The 20,630-nt window shown below is 32.8% G+C and overlaps 9 non-coding genes across 9 annotated transcripts; all 9 read right to left on the reverse strand.

Annotated features, from left to right (window-relative positions):
- Positions 1–1,140: 1,140 nt before the first annotated feature.
- LOC138317103 (U4 spliceosomal RNA) lies at positions 1,141–1,279 on the reverse strand. Its single transcript, XR_011207723.1, has one exon. It is a non-coding gene; the product is annotated as a U4 spliceosomal RNA (small nuclear RNA).
- A 1,208-nt stretch (positions 1,280–2,487) lies between these two features.
- Positions 2,488–2,626, reverse strand: LOC138317101 (U4 spliceosomal RNA). Its single transcript, XR_011207721.1, has one exon. It is a non-coding gene; the product is annotated as a U4 spliceosomal RNA (small nuclear RNA).
- A 1,464-nt stretch (positions 2,627–4,090) lies between these two features.
- On the reverse strand, positions 4,091–4,229 carry LOC138317111 (U4 spliceosomal RNA). The gene has a single exon (XR_011207731.1). It is a non-coding gene; the product is annotated as a U4 spliceosomal RNA (small nuclear RNA).
- Positions 4,230–5,710: 1,481 nt separating this feature from the next.
- Positions 5,711–5,849, reverse strand: LOC138317112 (U4 spliceosomal RNA). The gene has a single exon (XR_011207732.1). It is a non-coding gene; the product is annotated as a U4 spliceosomal RNA (small nuclear RNA).
- Positions 5,850–9,820: 3,971 nt separating this feature from the next.
- On the reverse strand, positions 9,821–9,959 carry LOC138317113 (U4 spliceosomal RNA). The gene has a single exon (XR_011207733.1). It is a non-coding gene; the product is annotated as a U4 spliceosomal RNA (small nuclear RNA).
- A 4,014-nt stretch (positions 9,960–13,973) lies between these two features.
- LOC138317090 (U4 spliceosomal RNA) lies at positions 13,974–14,112 on the reverse strand. Its single transcript, XR_011207711.1, has one exon. It is a non-coding gene; the product is annotated as a U4 spliceosomal RNA (small nuclear RNA).
- Positions 14,113–15,589: 1,477 nt separating this feature from the next.
- LOC138317091 (U4 spliceosomal RNA) lies at positions 15,590–15,728 on the reverse strand. The gene has a single exon (XR_011207712.1). It is a non-coding gene; the product is annotated as a U4 spliceosomal RNA (small nuclear RNA).
- A 1,658-nt stretch (positions 15,729–17,386) lies between these two features.
- Positions 17,387–17,525, reverse strand: LOC138317102 (U4 spliceosomal RNA). The gene has a single exon (XR_011207722.1). It is a non-coding gene; the product is annotated as a U4 spliceosomal RNA (small nuclear RNA).
- Positions 17,526–19,042: 1,517 nt separating this feature from the next.
- LOC138317092 (U4 spliceosomal RNA) lies at positions 19,043–19,181 on the reverse strand. Its single transcript, XR_011207713.1, has one exon. It is a non-coding gene; the product is annotated as a U4 spliceosomal RNA (small nuclear RNA).
- Between the last annotated feature and the right edge of the window lie 1,449 nt (positions 19,182–20,630).

Below are 20,630 nucleotides of genomic sequence, written 5' to 3' on the forward strand. Positions count from 1 at the left end.
AAATGCTCGTACTAGTTTTAGCGAAATAAATGTTCTTTATTAAGAAGCAATATTGGCAAACGCGATTCAATGGCACTGGAACAGCTCTCCATATGTGAAACTCAGTAAATTGACCCCATTATTGGGAATAAATGAAACATCATATAATTACTGTTCCTCGTGTTTTTAATGACTGATGTTCAAGATATTATTGAAACGCCAAAGGAATTAATGACAGCTTGCTTTTCTTGAAGTATCAAATGATGAACTATTAAAATAATCTTTAGTGTATCTTTCTCAAATTTCAAATTTCACTTTTATTTCAGATGTAGCTTCCTCAAGGTCATAAGTTGTGCATAATCCATTTAGAGAGCAATAGGACAACACAGTCTACCTTTAAATTAATTTGGGCACATACAAATGTTTGGAGCATAATTATACATATAGATATTTAAGAATACGAATTCCAATACATGTATGTTACCCGTGAAGGGTATAAAGTAATAAGAATCACAAAAAATACTGAATAGCTAGAATTAATGGTTACCAGTATTTTCGTCAATAGGAAATTGGAATTTCTCCTCTTGAAAACCCATATTTACTTACTCAAACAATTGATGGCGAAAAAGCTTTTTTTTTGTACTAGAAAAAAATTATGCAAAGGCTTAGGTCACCAGATATTAAAATACCTCTAAACAATTGAGTCAAACCACTGTTTCGCCCTAATGAAAAGGCTTTCCAAAAGAATAGATGATTGGAGATGCGGATCTTATCACGAACTCCAAAATCTTCCAAAATATAAGAGTACTTACTAAACTTCAACATGGAAGGATAAACAACAATCTCAATTGTTTACTGGGTTAAGTGTCTAAGACAAACAGATGTTATAAAAAATGACGAATTCATAAGAAATAAAAATCACTAACATGAAAATGGCAAGTGAACAAACTTTAAAAATGGTATTTTTGTTATTTCCGATAAGAAAATAGATTTAGACAAGAAATGTAATCTTTTTCGATTGGTAGAGAATAAAATGATATATCAGTCTAATAGAATTGGGTTTCCAATGAAGTAAATATTCTCCAGTTTATATATGAATAACTAAAATATTTGATTGAAGTTGAGAAAACCACTTAAACTGATTTTGTTCTTTAGATGTTGTTCCCTTAGGAGCTAACAAAAATTGCACTTGCGGCCATATTACAGGCCACAGTGCCGGGTATTGGGTATAGTTTTCAACTAGCAATAACCACGTCTCGGAAAATCCTCATCGACTATGGTACCGCCACTGCGCAAAACTGATGAGAGGTATTAGGCGCAGGCTTAAATATTATGTATGGAATTTCTTTGTTGGTGTTACGTATTTACAGATACTAAATAATTATTTTTTCTTCTTTTTATGTGTCTGTTCCTTTGATCGAAACGTTTAATAGATAAAATATCAATGAAATCATATGCAAATATACACTATATAAATTATGAAATGTGTACTATAAGTATGATTTCTAACTTGTCTAATGTAATTTAAATTTCAAACGTATCTAGAACGTTTGTTAGAGTCTTGTCTAATCTGGGCGACTATTGTCTCTTGTAAAGATTAGTATAAGATCAATGTTGTCTGTTAAGTAGCTCAATCGTTAGAGACACGAACTAGTGATTTCGAGGTCAAAAATAAGAAGAAAAAAACTAAAAAAAAAAACCCACAATAAAACAAGTAGTGAAATGGGTTTAAAACCTTTTGCCTTGTCGTGTTATATAATATATTTTTAATGGAACTACATTGAAGTTTTCTTTTGGATTATACAATGTATATTTGTCACATGTTAATGTAAATAAAGATCTGGGATGGGGAAAGTAAGGAAAAAATGCGAATAGTACATATCACTACTTGTCCTGAATAGACGGTGACGAATTTTATCTGAAAAAAAAAATCAATATAATATAAAGGAAATTTCTTTCAGTCAGAGGTTTAATGTATACTTAAATAGACTACGTTTTACATCGAGACAAAAATATACTGCGTCACAATTCATGCCAGATTCTCAGTATTGTTGTAGGAGATATTTAATTGTATTAAAGCCAAACTATCAGATAACTAAAATTGATTTCTTTAGAAATATATAGTTCTGCCATCGTTTGTAGGATATGTGTTACGTTTTCTCGATTGAATTAAAGACGTCCCATGAAGTATGAGCAGATATTGTAAACTTTAGGTATTGTCTTTCTTCATAATTCCGCAGTGATGCTGGACCAAAATTGTTTGCTAGGAGAAGAGTCTAATATAAACAAACATTATGACAAATGACGAATTGGAAAAGGAACGAAAAGTTGAATTAACTTGAAAAGTGATAAATGAACATTTAAATTTCAATGACCATTTTGGTTATTTCCGATATTGAAATGATTCAGACAAATAATCTTACCATTTCAAATGTAAGGTAATAAAGATATAAATACCAAGTTTAGTCAAGTAAGGCAATAACACTAATTTTGTTCTGTATTATGTTGCTCCCGTAGGAGCTAACAAAAATTGCACTTGCGGCCATATTACAGGCCACAGTGCGGGGTATTGGGTATAGTTTTCAACTAGCAATAACCACGTCTCGGAAAATCCTCATCGACTATGGTACCGCCACTGCGCAAAGCTGATGAGAGGTGATAGGCGCAGGCTTAAATATTATGTATGGAATTTCTTTGTTGGTGTAACGTATTTACAGATACTAAATAATTATTTTTTCTTCTTTTTATGTGTCTGTTCCTTTGATCGAAACGTTTAATAGATAAAATATCAATGAAATCATATGCAAATATACACTATATAAATTATGAAATGTGTACTATCGAAGTATGATTTGTAACATGTCTAATGTATTTCAAATTTTAAACGTATCTACAACGTTTGTTAGTCTTGTCTAATCTGGGCGACTCTTGTCTCTTGTAAAGATAAGTATAAGATCAATGTTGTCTGGTAAATAGCTCAATCGTTAGACACACGAACTAGTGATTTCGAGGTCCCCCGTTCGACTCCCAGAAAAGGCAGTGAATGTAATGCGATAAATAGTATTTGTATTTTTGTTATTCTTTAGATTCCAACAGCGTTTCTCATTCTCTTTTAGTGTCAGTTCCTTGTACGGATTTGCATTTTTGTTTGATCCTGGTTGATTTGGACTCAATCTTTCCTTTAGAGTTTAACATCAATAACAAGTTTAGAACAAAGAGTTGTACATCTTTTAGGTGTTGCATTTTTCAGAAAATCAATTCGATCATCAAAAATAAGAAAAAAACTAAAAAAACAAAGCACAATAAAACAAGTATGGAAATGGGTTTAAAACCTTTTGCCTTGCCGTGTATTATAATTTTTTTAATGGAACTACATTGAAGTTTTCTTTTGGATTATACAATGTATATTTGTCACATGTTAATGTAAATAAAGATCTGGGATGGGGAAAGTAAGGAAAAAATGCGAATAGTACATATCACTACTTGTCCTGAATAGACGGTGACGAATTTTATCTGAAAAAAAAATCAATATAATATAAAGGAAATTTCTTTCAGTCAGAGGTTTAATGTATACTTAAATAGACTACGATTTACATCGAGACAAAAATATACTGCGTCACAATACTTGCCAGATTCTCAGTATTGTTGTATGAGATATTTAATTGTATTAAAGCCAAACTATCAGATAACTAAATTTGATTTCTTTGGAAATATATAGTTCTGCCATCGTTTGTAGAATATGTGTTACGTTTTCTCGATTGAATTAAAGATTTCCCATGAAGTATGAGCAGATATTGTAAACTTTAGGTATTGTCTTTCTTCATAATTCCGCAGTGATGCTGGACCAAAATTGTTTGCTAGGAGAAGAGTCTAATATAAACAAACATTATGACAAATGACGAATTGGAAAAGGAACGAAAAGTTGAATTAACTTGAAAAGTGATAAATGAACATTTAAATTTCAATGACCATTTTGGTTATTTCCGATATTGAAATGATTCAGACAAATAATCTTACCATTTCAAATGGTAAGGTAATAAAGATATAAATACCAAGTTTAGTCAAGTTGAGGAGTAAGGCAATAACACTAATTTTGTTCTGTATTATGTTGCTCCCGTAGGAGCTAACAAAAATTGCACTTGCGGCCATATTACAGGCCACAGTGCGGGGTATTGGGTATAGTTTTCAACTAGCAATAACCACGTCTCGGAAAATCCTCATCGACTATGGTACCGCCACTGCGCAAAGCTGATGAGAGGTGATAGGCGCAGGCTTAAATATTATGTATGGAATTTCTTTGTTGGTGTAACGTATTTACAGATACATAATAATTATTTTTTCTTCTTTTTATGTGTCTGTTCCTTTGATCGAAACGTTTAATAGATAAAATATCAATAAAATCATATGCAAATATACACTATATAAATTATGAAATGTGTACTATCGAAGTATGATTTGTAACTTGTCTAATGTATTTCAAATTTTAAACGTATCTAGAACGTTTGTTAGTCTTGTCTAATCTGGGCGACTCTTGTCTCTTGTAAAGATAAGTATAAGATCAATGTTGTCTGGTAAATAGCTCAATCGTTAGAGACACGAACTAGTGATTTCGAGGTCCCCCGTTCGACTCCCAGAAAAGGCAGTGAATGTAATGCGATAAATAGTATTTGTATTTTTGTTATTCTTTAGATTCCAACAGCGTTTCTCATTCTCTTTTAGTGTCAGTTCCTTGTACGGATTTGCATTTTTGTTTGATCCTGGTTGATTTGGACTCAATCTTTCCTTTAGAGTTTAACATCAATAACAAGTTTAGAACAAAGAGTTGTACATCTTTTAGGTGTTGCATTTTTCAGAAAATCAATTCGATCATCATCAAAAATAAGAAAAAAAACCAAAAAAAAAAAAAACCACAATAAAACAAGTATTGAAATGGGTTTAAAACCTTTTGCCTTGTCGTGTTATATAATATTTTTTTAATGGAACTACATTGTAGTTTTCTTTTGGATTATACAATGTATATTTGTCACTTTTAAGGTAAATAAAGATCTGGGATGGGGAAAGTAAGGAAAAAATGCGAATAGTACATATCACTACTTGTCCTGAATAGACGGTGACGAATTATATCTGAAAAAAAAATCAATATAATATAAAGGAAATTTCTTTCAGTCAGAGGTTTAATGTATACTTAAATAGACTACGATTTACATCGAGACAAAAATATACTGCGTCACAATACTTGCCAGATTCTCAGTATTGTTGTATGAGATATTTATTTGTATTAAAGCCAAACTATCAGATAACTAAATTTGATTTTTTTTTCTTTTTTGGAAATATATAGTTCTGCCATCGTTTGTAGGATGTGTGTTACGTTTTCTCGATTGAATTAAAGACGTCCCATAAAGTATGAGCAGATATTGTAAACTTTAGGTATTGTCTTTCTTCATAATTCCGCAGTGATGCTGGACCAAAATTGTTTGCTAGGAGAAGAGTCTAATATAAACAAACATTATGACAAATGACGAATTGGAAAAGGAACGAAAAGTTGAATTAACTTGAAAAGTGATAAATGAACATTTAAATTTCAATGACCATTTTGGTTATTTCCGATATTGAAATGATTCAGACAAATAATCTTACCATTTCAAATGGAAGGTAATAAAGATATAAATACCAAGTTTAGTCAAGTTGAGGAGTAAGGCAATAACAACTAATTTTGTTCTGTATTATGTTGCTCCCGTAGGAGCTAACAAAAATTGCACTTGCGGCCATATTACAGGCCACAGTGCGGGGTATTGGGTATAGTTTTCAACTAGCAATAACCACGTCTCGGAAAATCCTCATCGACTATGGTACCGCCACTGCGCAAAGCTGATGAGAGGTGATAGGCGCAGGCTTAAATATTATGTATGGAATTTCTTTGTTGGTGTAACGTATTTACAGATACTAAATAATTATTTTTTCTTCTTTTTATGTGTCTGTTCCTTTGATCGAAACGTTTAATAGATAAAATATCAATGAAATCATATGCAAATATACACTATATAAATTATGAAATGTGTACTATCGAAGTATGATTTGTAACTTGTCTAATGTATTTCAAATTTCAAACGTATCTAGAACGTTTGTTAGTCTTGTCTAATCTGGGCGACTCTTGTCTCTTGTAAAGATAAGTATAAGATCAATGTTGTCTGGTAAATAGCTCAATCGTTAGAGACACGAACTAGTGATTTCGAGGTCCCCCGTTCGACTCCCAGAAAAGGCAGTGAATGTAATGCGATAAATAGTATTTGTATTTTTGTTATTCTTTAGATTCCAACAGCGTTTCTCATTCTCTTTTAGTGTCAGTTCCTTGTACGGATTTGCATTTTTGTTTGATCCTGGTTGATTTGGACTCAATCTTTCCTTTAGAGTTTAACATCAATAACAAGTTTAGAACAAAGAGTTGTACATCTTTTAGGTGTTGCATTTTTCAGAAAATCAATTCGATCATCAAAAAAAAAAAAAATCTGAATTATTGTGTATTGGTTGTGGACAGATGTCAGCTGCAGAATCGGACGCTTTCAATGTCAAATTATTGCAAGAGTCTATTCTAGTACTCGGTGTTTTTTTTGGGTCCAAATGGTAACTTATGTGAATCTTTGAATTGGGAACCTAAAGTTGCATCTATACGCAATATTTCAAATATGTGGGTCCCAGAGAAAATTAACTATTCAGGGTAGGGCTACTGTAATTTCTTCTCTGTTGCTGTCCAAGTGTTGGTATACATTGACAGTAGCAAGTATTGCAGATAAATATCAAATACAACTCAAAACTTTATGTCTTAATTTTTTATGGAATAATGGAGCTCACTTAGTTGGTTTTAAAACTCTTATAGGGCTCAAGTCTGAAGGTGGACTACAATATCCGGATATAGACCTCAAAATGAAGTCCTTTAGAATTAAATTTGTTTTCAGGCTTTTTTACAATTCTGATTTATCACCATGGAAAGAAGAACATGCTAGTATTTTCTATCTAAAATAGGTGTATGAATCTCGATTGGGGAGGTTTTTAACTGTGTTTTTTAAACTAGAAGCAGCTTCAATGTGTTCCGATTTTTTACAGAGAATATGCTTTTGGCTTGGTCCGTATCTACTCTTCTATTATTTTTTGAAAACGTGCCCGAGATTATGTTTATTTTCAACCTATGTTTTGTAATCCACTCATAGTAAATGAAAATGGTAATACGGTTTTGGAGAAAAATTTCATAGACTCAGGTCTGATATACTTGAAGGATCTTACTTACAAAGTTGTAGAGGGTTTTCTTTCCTATCCGTGCAGATGGTTAAAGAATTAGTCCAGGAAAAATATCCGGAAATCCACAAGGTAGGAAGTATCCGTACAATATCTGAGACTTCTCAGGCAGCTTCCACTTAATTTTGTAGAAACAGTTATTAAACAACTGTTACATGAACACTGGTCCGACACAACCCGTTATATCACTGAAACTGAATGCTTCGGGGTCACGCACTATCCCACGACACACGCGTGACATTTACCCACAGGGGGCCAACTCAATGGAAATGGACGTTGTCATACATTTTTTTTGTATTTGGAGGATGGGCTGATGAGTATATATGACAGACCTTTGGATATTTTCCAAAAAAATACGAGATTTGAAAAATTATTTTAAATATCCCGATTTTTAAAAAAAAAATCAAATCTCGTATTTTTTGAAAAAAATCACATGACTGTCATATATACTCATCAGTCCATCCACCAAATACAAAAATGAATGACAACATCCATTTTCATTGAGTTGGCTCCCTGTGCATTTACCGTGTACTCGTCAGCATGCATTTCACGGTACCCGTATCGGTGACTTTCTGGTCGAATAGCTTCCAGGGTCAACAGGTAAACAGTATTTTTCGAGTCATACACGCACCACATTATCCGGTGGAATGCGTTGAAGTTCATTACAAAGTAGCACCTAACGCGGTTTTTACTAAAAAGAAACTTCTAAAGTGCGGTATTTCAGATTCAGATGATTGTCCGGTTTTGTCAGACACAGTCTGAGGATATTTTTCATATGTTTCTTCACTGTCCGGAATTATCGGACTTCAAGGTTTATTTGGTTGGTTTATTAGAAAATTTACTTTCCAAGGCAAGTCCCGAGAATGTGAACTCGCTGAATTATGACTGTCTTATTATTTTGGGTTTTGGCGAGAAATGGAAGCATGTAAACGGCTTCCTTGTTAATTTTATACTGAGCGTGGCAAGATTTTGTATTTTTAAGAGGAGGAACATGTTGTTGCTCGGTGAAAAGAATGTACCAATTTTACGTTTTTTTCAAATTCACGGTTTAAACAATTTATTAAGTATTCATTTCATCAATATAAAGCACAGGATAATGCAAGGCTCTTTATGAAATATTTTGAAATTGATAACGAAATTGTTTTCTGTAGAATTGGATGGAGTGAAAGTAAATTTGTAAAGCCGTACGGGTATAATTTCTACTAGTTTTTCAATTATTTCATTGTTTGTAATATCTGTGATATTTAGCTTACTGACATATGATGTCACAACTGTGATATTTTAATTTTGATATTTTATCTTGTTGATGCCTGTGTTAATTTTATGTTGAATAGATTGTAGTGATTGCAATGTGAGGAACCCCAAGGGCCCCCACCCCTGCGGCCCTATGTCTGGGAAATTAAAATAATATTTTTAAGATAAAAAAAAAGACATGAACTAGTGATTTCGAGGTCCCCCCGTTCGCCTCCCAGAAAAGGCAGTGAATGTAATGCGATAAATAGTATTTGTATTTTTGTTATTCTTTAGATTCCAACAGCGTTTCTCATTCTCTTTTAGTGTCAGTTCCTTGTACGGATTTGCATTTTTGTTTGATCCTGGTTGATTTGGACTCAATCTTTCCTTTAGAGTTTAACATCAATAACAAGTTTAGAACAAAGAGTTGTACATCTTTTAGGTGTTGCATTTTTCAGAAAATCAATTCGATCATCAAAAATAAGAAAAAAACTAAAAAAAAAAAAACAATAAAACAAGTATGGAAATGGGTTTAAAACCTTTTGCCTTGCCGTGTTATATAATATTTTTTTAATGGAACTACATTGAAGTTTTCTTTTGGATTATACAATGTATATTTGTCACTTTTAATGTAAATAAAGATCTGGGATGGGGAAAGTAAGGAAAAAATGCGAATAGTACATATCACTACTTGTCCTGAATAGACGGTGACGAATTTTATCTGAAAAAAAAATCAATATAATATAAAGGAAATTTCTTTCAGTCAGAGGTTTAATGTATACTTAAATAGACTACGATTTACATCGAGACAAAAATATACTGCGTCACAATACTTGCCAGATTCTCAGTATTGTTGTATGAGATATTTATTTGTATTAAAGCCAAACTATCAGATAACTAAAATTGATTTCTTTAGAAATATATAGTTCTGCCATCGTTTGTAGGATATGTGTTACGTTTTCTCGATTGAATTAAAGACGTCCCATGAAGTATGAGCAGATATTGTAAACTTTAGGTATTGTCTTTCTTCATAATTCCGCAGTGATGCTGGACCAAAATTGTTTGCTAGGAGAAGAGTCTAATATAAACAAACATTATGACAAATGACGAATTGGAAAAGGAACGAAAAGTTGAATTAACTTGAAAAGTGATAAATGAACATTTAAATTTCAATGACCATTTTGGTTATTTCCGATATTGAAATGATTCAGACAAATAATCTTACCATTTCAAATGGAAGGTAATAAAGATATAAATACCAAGTTTAGTCAAGTTGAGGAGTAAGGCAATAACACTAATTTTGTTCTGTATTATGTTGCTCCCGTAGGAGCTAACAAAAATTGCACTTGCGGCCATATTACAGGCCACAGTGCGGGGTATTGGGTATAGTTTTCAACTAGCAATAACCACGTCTCGGAAAATCCTCATCGACTATGGTACCGCCACTGCGCAAAGCTGATGAGAGGTGATAGGCGCAGGCTTAAATATAATGTATGGAATTTCTTTGTTGGTGTAACGTATTAACAGTTACATAATAATTATTTTTTCTTCTTTTTATGTGTCTGTACCTTTTATCGAAACGTTTTAATAGATAAAATATCAATAAAATCATATGCAAATATACACTATATAAATTATGAAATGTGTACTATCGAAGTATGATTTGTAACTTGTCTAATGTATTTCAAATTTCAAACGTATCTAGAACGTTTGTTAGAGTCTTGTCTAATCTGGGCGACTCTTGTTTCTTCTAAAGATTAGTATAAGATCAATGTTGTCTGGTAAGTAGCTCAATCGTTAGAGACATGAATTTTTTATTTTTTTTTCATTAAGTGGATTAATTTTTTTTACAATGGGATCTATATCAGTGTGAAATGCAATGGTCATCTTACTAAATATTTCCCAATTAAGAATTCTGTAAGACACGGCTGTCCATTGTCTGCATTAATATATGTACTTGTAGCGGAGCCCCTAGGTCAAGCTATACTTAAAAATGACATGATTAGCGGTATTTCAATTCCTATGAGTAATACGTCTGCTAAAATTTTCCAGCATGCTGATGATTCTACACTGACTCTGGCTAACAAAACTTCCATTGACCAGGCTTTTGATGTTTTTGAAAAATATGGCCGGGCTTCTTGCGCCAAAATAAATAGGGAAAAGTCTGAATTATTGTGTATTGGTTGTGGACAGATGTCAGCTGCAGAATCGGACGCTTTCAATGTCAAATTATTGCAAGAGTCTATTCTAGTACTCGGTGTTTTTTTGGGTCCAAATGGTAACTTATGTGAATCTTTGAATTGGGAACCTAAAGTTGCATCTATACGCAATATTTCAAATATGTGGTCCCAGAGAAAATTAACTATTCAGGGTAGGGCTACTGTAATTTCTTCTCTGTTGCTGTCCAAGTGTTGGTATACATTGACAGTAGCAAGTATTGCAGATAAATATCAAATACAACTCAAAACTTTATGTCTTAATTTTTTATGGAATAATGGAGCTCACTTAGTTGGTTTTAAAACTCTTATAGGGCTCAAGTCTGAAGGTGGACTACAATATCCGGATATAGACCTCAAAATGAAGTCCTTTAGAATTAAATTTGTTTTCAGGCTTTTTTACAATTCTGATTTATCACCATGGAAAGAAACATGCAAGTATTTTCTATCTAAAATAGGTGGTATGAATCTCGGATTGGGAGTTTTTTAACTGTGTTTTTAAACTGAAGCAGCTTCAATGTGTTCCGATTTTTTACAGAGATATGCTTTTGGCTTGGTCCGATATCTACTCTTCTATTATTTTTGAAAACGGGCCCGAGAATGTTTATTTTCAACCTATGTTTTGTAATCCACTCATAGTAAATGAAAATGGTAATACGGTGTTTGAGAAAATTTTCATAGACTCAGGTCTGATATACTTGAAGGATCTTACTTACAAAGTTGTAGAGGGTTTTCTTCCTATCCAGGCAGTGGTTGAATTAGTCCAGGAAAAATATCCGGAAATCACAAGGGAGGAAGTATCCGTAAAATATCTGAGACTTCTCAGGCAGCTTCCACTTAATTTTGTAGAAACAGTTATAAACAACTGTTACATGAACACTGGTCCGACACAACCCGTTATATCACTGAAACTGAATGCTTCGGGGTCACGCACTATCCCACGACACACGCGTGACATTTACCCACAGGGGGCCAACTCAATGGAAATGGACGTTGTCATACATTTTTTTGTATTTGGAGGATGGGCTGATGAGTATATATGACAGACCTTTGGATATTTTCCAAAAAAATACGAGATTTGAAAAATTATTTTAAATATCCCGATTTTTAAAAAAAAAATCAAATCTCGTATTTTTTGAAAAAAATCACATGACTGTCATATATACTCATCAGTCCATCCACCAAATACAAAAATGAATGACAACATCCATTTTCATTGAGTTGGCTCCCTGTGCATTTACCGTGTACTCGTCAGCATGCATTTCACGGTACCCGTATCGGTGACTTTCTGGTCGAATAGCTTCCAGGGTCAACAGGTAAACAGTATTTTTCGAGTCATACACGCACCACATTATCCGGTGGAATGCGTTGAAGTTCATTACAAAGTAGCACCTAACGCGGTTTTTTACTAAAAAGAAACTTCTAAAGTGCGGTATTTCAGATTCAGATGATTGTCCGGTTTGTCAGACACAGTCTGAGGATATTTTTCATATGTTTCTTCACTGTCCGGAATTATCGGACTTCAAGGTTTATATGGTTGGTTTATTAGAAAATTTACTTTCCAAGGCAAGTCCCGAGAATGTGAACTCGCTGAATTATGACTGTCTTATTATTTTGGGTTTTGGCGAGAAATGGAAGCATGTAAACGGCTTCCTTGTTAATTTTATACTGAGCGTGGCAAGATTTTGTATTTTTAAGAGGAGGAACATGTTGTTGCTCGGTGAAAAGAATGTACCAATTTTACGTTTTTTTCAAATTCACGGTTAAACAATTTATTAAGTATTCATTTCATCAATATAAAGCACAGGATAATGCAAGGCTCTTTATGAAATATTTTGAAATTGATAACGAAATTGTTTCTGTAGAATTGGATGGAGTGAAAGTAAATTTGTAAAGCCGTACGGGTATAATTTCTACTAGTTTTTCAATTATTTCATTGTTTGTAATGTCTGTGATATTTAGCTTACTGACATATGATGTCACAACTGTGATATTTTAATTTTGATATTTTATCTTGTTGATGCCTGTGTTAATTTTATGTTGAATAGATTGTAGTGATTGCAATGTGAGGAACCCCAAGGGCCCCCACCCCTGCGGCCCTATGTCTGGGAAATTAAAATAATATTTTTAAGATAAAAAAAAAGACATGAACTAGTGATTTCGAGGTCCCCCGTTCGCCTCCCAGAAAAGGCAGTGAATGTAATGCGATAAATAGTATTTGTATTTTTGTTATTCTTTAGATTCCAACAGCGTTTCTCATTCTCTTTTAGTGTCAGTTCCTTGTACGGATTTGCATTTTTGTTTGATCCTGGTAGATTTGGACTCAATCTTTCCTTTAGAGTTTAACATCAATAACAAGTTTAGAACAAAGAGTTGTACATCTTTTTAGGTGTTGCATTTTTCAGAAAATCAATTCGATCATCAAAAATAAGAAAAAAACTCAAAAAAAACCCAACAATAAAACAAGTATGGAAATGGGTTTAAAACCTTTTGCCTTGCCGTGTTATATAATATTTTTTTAATGGAACTACATTGAAGTTTTCTTTTGGATTATACAATGTATATTTGTCACATGTTAATGTAAATAAAGATCTGGGATGGGGAAAGTAAGGAAAAAATGCGAATAGTACATATCACTACTTGTCCTGAATAGACGGTGACGAATTTTATCTGAAAAAAAAAATCAATATAATATAAAGGAAATTTCTTTCAGTCAGAGGTTTAATGTATACTTAAATAGACTACGATTTACATCGAGACAAAAATATACTGCGTCACAATTCTCTCCAGATTCTCAGTATTGTTGTATGAGATATTTATTTGTATTAAAGCCAAACTATCAGATAACTAAATTTGATTTCTTTAGAAATATATAGTTCTGCCATCGTTTGTAGGATATGTGTTACGTTTTCTCGATTGAATTAAAGACATCCCATGAAGTATGAGCAGATATTGTAAACGTTAGGTATTGTCTTTCTTCATAATTCCGCAGTGATGCTGGACCAAAATTGTTTGCTAGGAGAAGAGTCTAATATAAACAAACGTTATGACAAATGACGAATTGGAAAAGGAACGAAAATTTGAATTAACTTGAAGAAATGATAAATGAACATTTAAATTTCAATGACCATTTTGGTTATTTCCGATATTGAAATGATTCAGACAAATAATCTTACCATTTCAAATGTAAGGTAACCAAGTTTAGTCAAGTTGAGGAGTAAGGCAATAACACTAATTTTGTTCTGTATTATGTTGCTCCCGTAGGAGCTAACAAAAATTGCACTTGCGGCCATATTACAGGCCACAGTGCGGGGTATTGGGTATAGTTTTCAACTAGCAATAACCACGTCTCGGAAAATCCTCATCGACTATGGTACCGCCACTGCGCAAAGCTGATGAGAGGTGATAGGCGCAGGCTTAAATATTATGTATGGAATTTCGTTGTTGGTGTAACGTATTTACAGATACTAAATAATTATTTTTTCTTCTTTTTATGTATCTGTTCCTTTGATCGAAACGTTTAATAGATAAAATATCAATGAAAACATATGCAAATATACACTATATAAATTATGAAATGTGTACTATCGAAGTATGATTTGTAACTTGTCTAATGTATTTCAAATTTTAAACGTATCTAGAACGTTTGTTAGTCTTGTCTAATCTGGGCGACTCTTGTCTCTTGTAAAGATAAGTATAAGATCAATGTTGTCTGGTAAGTAGCTCAATCGTTAGAGACACGAGCTAGTGATTTCGAGGTCCCCCGTTCGACTCCCCGTTCGACTCCCAGAAAAGGCAGTGAATGTAATGCGATAAATAGTATTTGTATTTTTGTTATTCTTTAGATTCCAACAGCGTTTCTCATTCTCTTTTAGTGTCAGTTCCTTGTACGGATTTGCATTTTTGTTTGATCCTGGTTGATTTGGACTCAATCTTTCCTTTAGAGTTTAACATCAATAACAAGTTTAGAACAAAGAGTTGTACATCTTTTAGGTGTTGCATTTTTCAGAAAATCAATTCGATCATCAAAAATAAGAAAAAAACTTAAAAAAACAAAACACAATAAAACAAGTATGGAAATGGGTTTTAAAACCTTTTGCCTTGCCGTGTTATATAATATATTTTTAATGGAACTACATTGTAGTTTTCTTTTGGATTATACAATGTATATTTGTCACTTTTAAGGTAAATAAAGATCTGGGACGGGAAAGTAAGGAAAAAATGCGAATAGTACATATTACTACTTGTCCTGAATAGACGGTGACGAATTTAATCTGAAAAAAAATCAATATAATATAAAGGAAATTTCTTTCAGTCAGAGGTTTAATGTATACTTAAATAGACTACGTTTTACATCGAGACAAAAATATACTGCGTCACAATACTTGCCAGATTCTCAGTATTGTTGTAGGAGATATTTAATTGTATTAAAGCCAAACTAATCAGATAACTAAATTTGATTTCTTTGGAAATACATAGTTCTGCCATCGTTTGTAGGATATGTGTTACGTTTTCTCGATTGAATTAAAGACGTCCCATGAAGTATGAGCAGATATTGTAAACGTAAGGTATTGTCTTTCTTCATAATTCCGCAGTGATGCTGGACCAAAATTGTTTGCTAGGAGAAGAGTCTAATATAAACAAACGTTATGACAAATGACGAATTGGAAAAGGAACGAAAATTTGAATTAACTTGAAGACTGATAAATGAACATTTAAATTTCAATGACCATTTTGGTTATTTCCGATATTGAAATGATTCAGACAAATAATCTTACCATTTCAAATGTAAGGTAATAAAGATATAAATACCAAGTTTAGTCAAGTTGAGGAGTAAGGCAATAACACTAATTTTGTTCTGTATTATGTTGCTCCCGTAGGAGCTAACAAAAATTGCACTTGCGGCCATATTACAGGCCACAGTGCGGGGTATTGGGTATAGTTTTCAACTAGCAATAACCACGTCTCGGAAAATCCTCATCGACTATGGTACCGCCACTGCGCAAAGCTGGTGAGAGGTGATAGGCGCAGGCTTAAATATTATGTATGGAATTTCTTTGTTGGTGTAACGTATTTACAGATACTAAATAATTATTTTTTCTTCTTTTCATGTGTCTGTTCTTTGATCGAAACGTTTAATAGATAAAATATCAATGAAATCATATGCAAATATACACTATATAAATTATGAAATGTGTACTATCGAAGTATGATTTGTAACTTGTCTAATGTATTTCAAATTTCAAACGTATCTAGAACGTTTGTTAGAGTCTTGTCTAATCTGGGCGACTCTTGTTTCTTCTAAAGATTAGTATAAGATCAATGTTGTCTGGTAAGTAGCTCAATCGTTAGAGACATGAATTTTGTAATTTTTTTCATTAAGTGGATTAAATTTTTTACAATGGGATCTATATCAGTGTGAAATGCAATGGTCATCTTACTAAATATTTCCCAATTAAGAATTCTGTAAGACAAGGCTGTTCATTGTCTGCATTACTATATGTACTTGTAGCGGAGCCCCTAGGTCAAGCTATACCTAAAAATGACATGATTAGCGGTATTTCAATTCCTATGAGTAATACGTCTGCTAAAATTTTCCAGCATGCTGATGATTCTACACTGACTCTGGCTAACAAAACTTCCATTGACCAGGCTTTTGATGTTTTTGAAAAATATGGCCGGGCTTCTGGCGCCAAAATAAATAGGGAAAAGTCTGAATTATTGTGTATTGGTTGTGGACAGATGTCAGCTGCAGAATCGGACGCTTTCAATGTCAAATTATTGCAAGAGTCTATTCTAGTACTCGGTGTTTTTTTGTATTCCGATACGTATTAATATTCAAATTTTCCGCGAAAACAAACGTATCGGAATATCTCTGATTAAACCCATTGAATTAGACTGCAGGGGAAGTCACTCTAGTCGCTCTTTACTAGGACGTTGCTTTCGATGTCACAAGTCAGAAAGCGCCGGTAATTTCGGATTAAAATATTGCGTTTGACTATATAGACATCGTTTATATGCTTTTGTATGGTATGTGTGTGATTATGGATTATCGGAGGACTGATGCGTGACTATGACTCTAGGAAAAAAGGTATACTATTGTGAAAAAATTAACTTTAATCGAGGTGGGGTAAAAAATCCAATATGGCGACTGTCGTCCCTTTCTCTGTTTTATAGTAAATATCCCGATTTAAAATAAATTCAAATCTCGTATTTTTTGAAAAAAATCACATGACTGTCATATATACTCATCAGTCCATCCACCAAATACAAAATTGAATGACAACATCCATTTTCATTGAGTTGGCCCCCTGTGCATTTACCGTGTACTCGTCAGCATGCATTTCACGCTACCCGTATCGGTGACTTTCTGGTCAAAATAGCTTCCAGGGTCAACAGGTAAACAGTATTTTTCGAGTCATACACGCACCACATTATCCGGTGGAATGCATTGAAGTTCATTACAAAGTAGCACATAACGCGGTTTTTACTGAAAAGTGATAAATGAACATTTAAATTTCAATGACCATTTTGGTTATTTCCGATATTGAAATGATTCAGACAAATAATCTTACCATTTCAAATGGAAGGTAATAAAGATATAAATACCAAGTTTAGTCAAGTTGAGGAGTAAGGCAATAACACTAATTTTGTTCTGTATTATGTTGCTCCCGTAGGAGCTAACAAAAATTGCACTTGCGGCCATATTACAGGCCACAGTGCAGGGTATTGGGTATAGTTTTCAACTAGCAATAACCACGTCTCGGAAAATCCTCATCGACTATGGTACCGCCACTGCGCAAAGCTGATGAGAGGTGATAGGCGCAGGCTTAAATATAATGTATGGAATTTCTTTGTTGGTGTTACGTATTAACAGTTACATAATAATTATTTTTTCTTCTTTTTATGTGTCTGTACCTTTGATCGAAACGCTTAATAGATAAAATATCAATGAAATCATATGCAAATATATACTAGTTTTTAAATTATGAAATGTTACTAATCGAAGTATGATTTGTAACTTGTACTAATATATTTCAAATTGTGAAACGTATCTAATTTGAACGTTTGTTAGTCTTGTCTAATCTGGGTTAACTTTTGTGAATAGATTGTAAAGATAAGTAGGAACCCCAAGGGCCCCAACCCTGCCCTATGTCTGGTAAATTAGCTAAATTTTAGAGAAGAGACATGAACTAGTGATTTCGAGGTCCCCCGTTCGACTCCCAGAAAAGGCAGTGAATGTAATGCGATAAATAGTATTTGTATTTTTGTTATTCTTTAGATTCCAACAGCGTTTCTCATTCTCTTTTAGTGTCAGTTCCTTGTACGGATTTGCATTTTTGTTTGATCCTGGTTGATTTGGACTCAATCTTTCCTTTAGAGTTTAACATCAATAACAAGTTTAGAACAAAGAGTTGTACATCTTTTAGGTGTTGCATTTTTCAGAAAATCAATTCGATCATCAAAAATAAGAAAAAAAAACTAAAAAAAAAAAAAAAAAAAACCACAATAAAACAAGTATGGAAATGGGTTTAAAACCTTTTGCCTTGCCGTGTTATATAATATTTTTTAATGGAACTACATTGAAGTTTTCTTTTGGATTATACAATGTATATTTGTCACATGTTAATGTAAATAAAGATCTGGGATGGGGAAAGTAAGGAAAAAATGCGAATAGTACATATCACTACTTGTCCTGAATAGACGGTGACGAATTTTATCTGAAAAAAAATCAATATAATATAAAGGAAATTTCTTTCAGTCAGAGGTTTAATGTATACTTAAATAGACTACGATTTACATCGAGACAAAAATATACTGCGTCACAATACTTGCCAGATTCTCAGTATTGTTGTAGGAGATATTTAATTGTATTAAAGCCAAACTATCAGATAACTAAATTTGATTTTTTTTTGGAAATATATAGTTCTGCCATCGTTTGTAGAATATGTGTTACGTTTTCTCGATTGAATTAAAGACGTCCCATGAAGTATGAGCAGATATTGTAAACGTTAGGTATTGTCTTTCTTCATAATTCCGCAGTGATGCTGGACCAAAATTGTTTGCTAGGAGAAGAGTCTAATATATGTATAAACAAACATTATGACAAATGACGAATTGGAAAAGGAACGAAAAGTTGAATTAACTTGAAAAGTGATAAATGAACATTTAAATTTCAATGACCATTTTGGTTATTTCCGATATTGAAATGATTCAGACAAATAATCTTACCATTTCAAATGGAAGGTAATAAGATATAAATACCAAGTTTAGTCAAGTTGAGGAGTAAGGCAATAACACTAATTTTGTTCTGTATTATGTTGCTCCCGTAGGAGCTAACAAAAATTGCACTTGCGGCCATATTACAGGCCACAGTGCGGGGTATTGGGTATAGTTTTCAACTAGCAATAACCACGTCTCGGAAAATCCTCATCGACTATGGTACCGCCACTGCGCAAAGCTGATGAGAGGTGATAGGCGCAGGCTTAAATATTATGTATGGAATTTCTTTGTTGGTGTAACGTATTTACAGATACTAAATAATTATTTTTTCTTCTTTTTATGTGTCTGTTCCTTTGATCGAAACGTTTAATAGATAAAATATCAATGAAATCATATGCAAATATACACTATATAAATTATGAAATGTGTACTATCGAAGTATGATTTGTAACTTGTCTAATGTATTTCAAATTTCCAACGTATCTAGAACGTTTGATAGAGTCTTGTCTAATCTGGGCGACTCTTGTCTCTTGTAAAGATTAGTATAAGATCAATGTTGTCTGTTAAGTAGCTCAATCGTTAGAGACACGAACTAGTGATTTCGAGGTCCCCCGTTCGACTCCCAGAAAAGGCAGTGAATGTAATGCGATAAATAGTATTTGTATTTTTGTTATTCTTTAGATTCCAACAGCTTTTCTCATTCTCTTTTAGTGTCAGTTCCTTGTACGGATTTGCATTTTTGTTTGATCCTGGTTGATTTGGACTCAATCTTTCCTTTAGAGTTTAACATCAATAACAAGTTTAGAACAAAGAGTTGTACATCTTTTAGGTGTTGCATTTTTCAGAAAATCAATTCGATCATCAAAAATAAGAAAAAAAACTCAAAAAAACAAAACACAATAAAACAAGTATGGAAATGGGTTTAAAACCTTTTGCCTTGCCGTGTTATATAATATTTTTTTAATGGAACTACATTGAAGTTTTCTTTTGGATTATACAATGTATATTTGTCACATGTTAATGTAAATAAAGATCTGGGATGGGGAAAGTAAGGAAAAAATGCGAATAGTACATATCACTACTTGTCCTGAATAGACGGTGACGAATTTTATCTGAAAAAAAATCAATATAATATAAAGGAAATTTCTTTCAGTCAGAGGTTTAATGTATACTTAAATAGACTACGATTTACATCGAGACAAAAATATACTGCGTCACAATACTTGCCAGATTCTCAGTATTGTTGTAGAAGATATTTAATTATATTAAAGCCAAACTATCAGATAACTAAATTTGATTTCTTTAGAAATATATAGTTCTGCCATCGTTTGTAGAATATGTGTTACGTTTTCTCGATTGAATTAAAGATTTCCCATGAAGTATGAGCAGATATTGTAAACTTTAGGTATTGTCTTTCTTCATAATTCCGCAGTGATGCTGGACCAAAATTGTTTGCTAGGAGAAGAGTCTAATATAAACAAACATTATGACAAATGACGAATTGGAAAAGGAACGAAAAGTTGAATTAACTTGAAAAGTGATAAATGAACATTTAAATTTCAATGACCATTTTGGTTATTTCCGATATTGAAATGATTCAGACAAATAATCTTACCATTTCAAATGGAAGGTAATAAAGATATAAATACCAAGTTTAGTCAAGTTGAGGAGTAAGGCAATAACACTAAT

The sequence above is a fragment of the Argopecten irradians genome, chromosome 2 (assembly GCF_041381155.1).
Source record: "Argopecten irradians isolate NY chromosome 2, Ai_NY, whole genome shotgun sequence".
In the NCBI taxonomy this organism is placed as follows: Eukaryota; Metazoa; Mollusca; class Bivalvia; order Pectinida; family Pectinidae; genus Argopecten; species Argopecten irradians.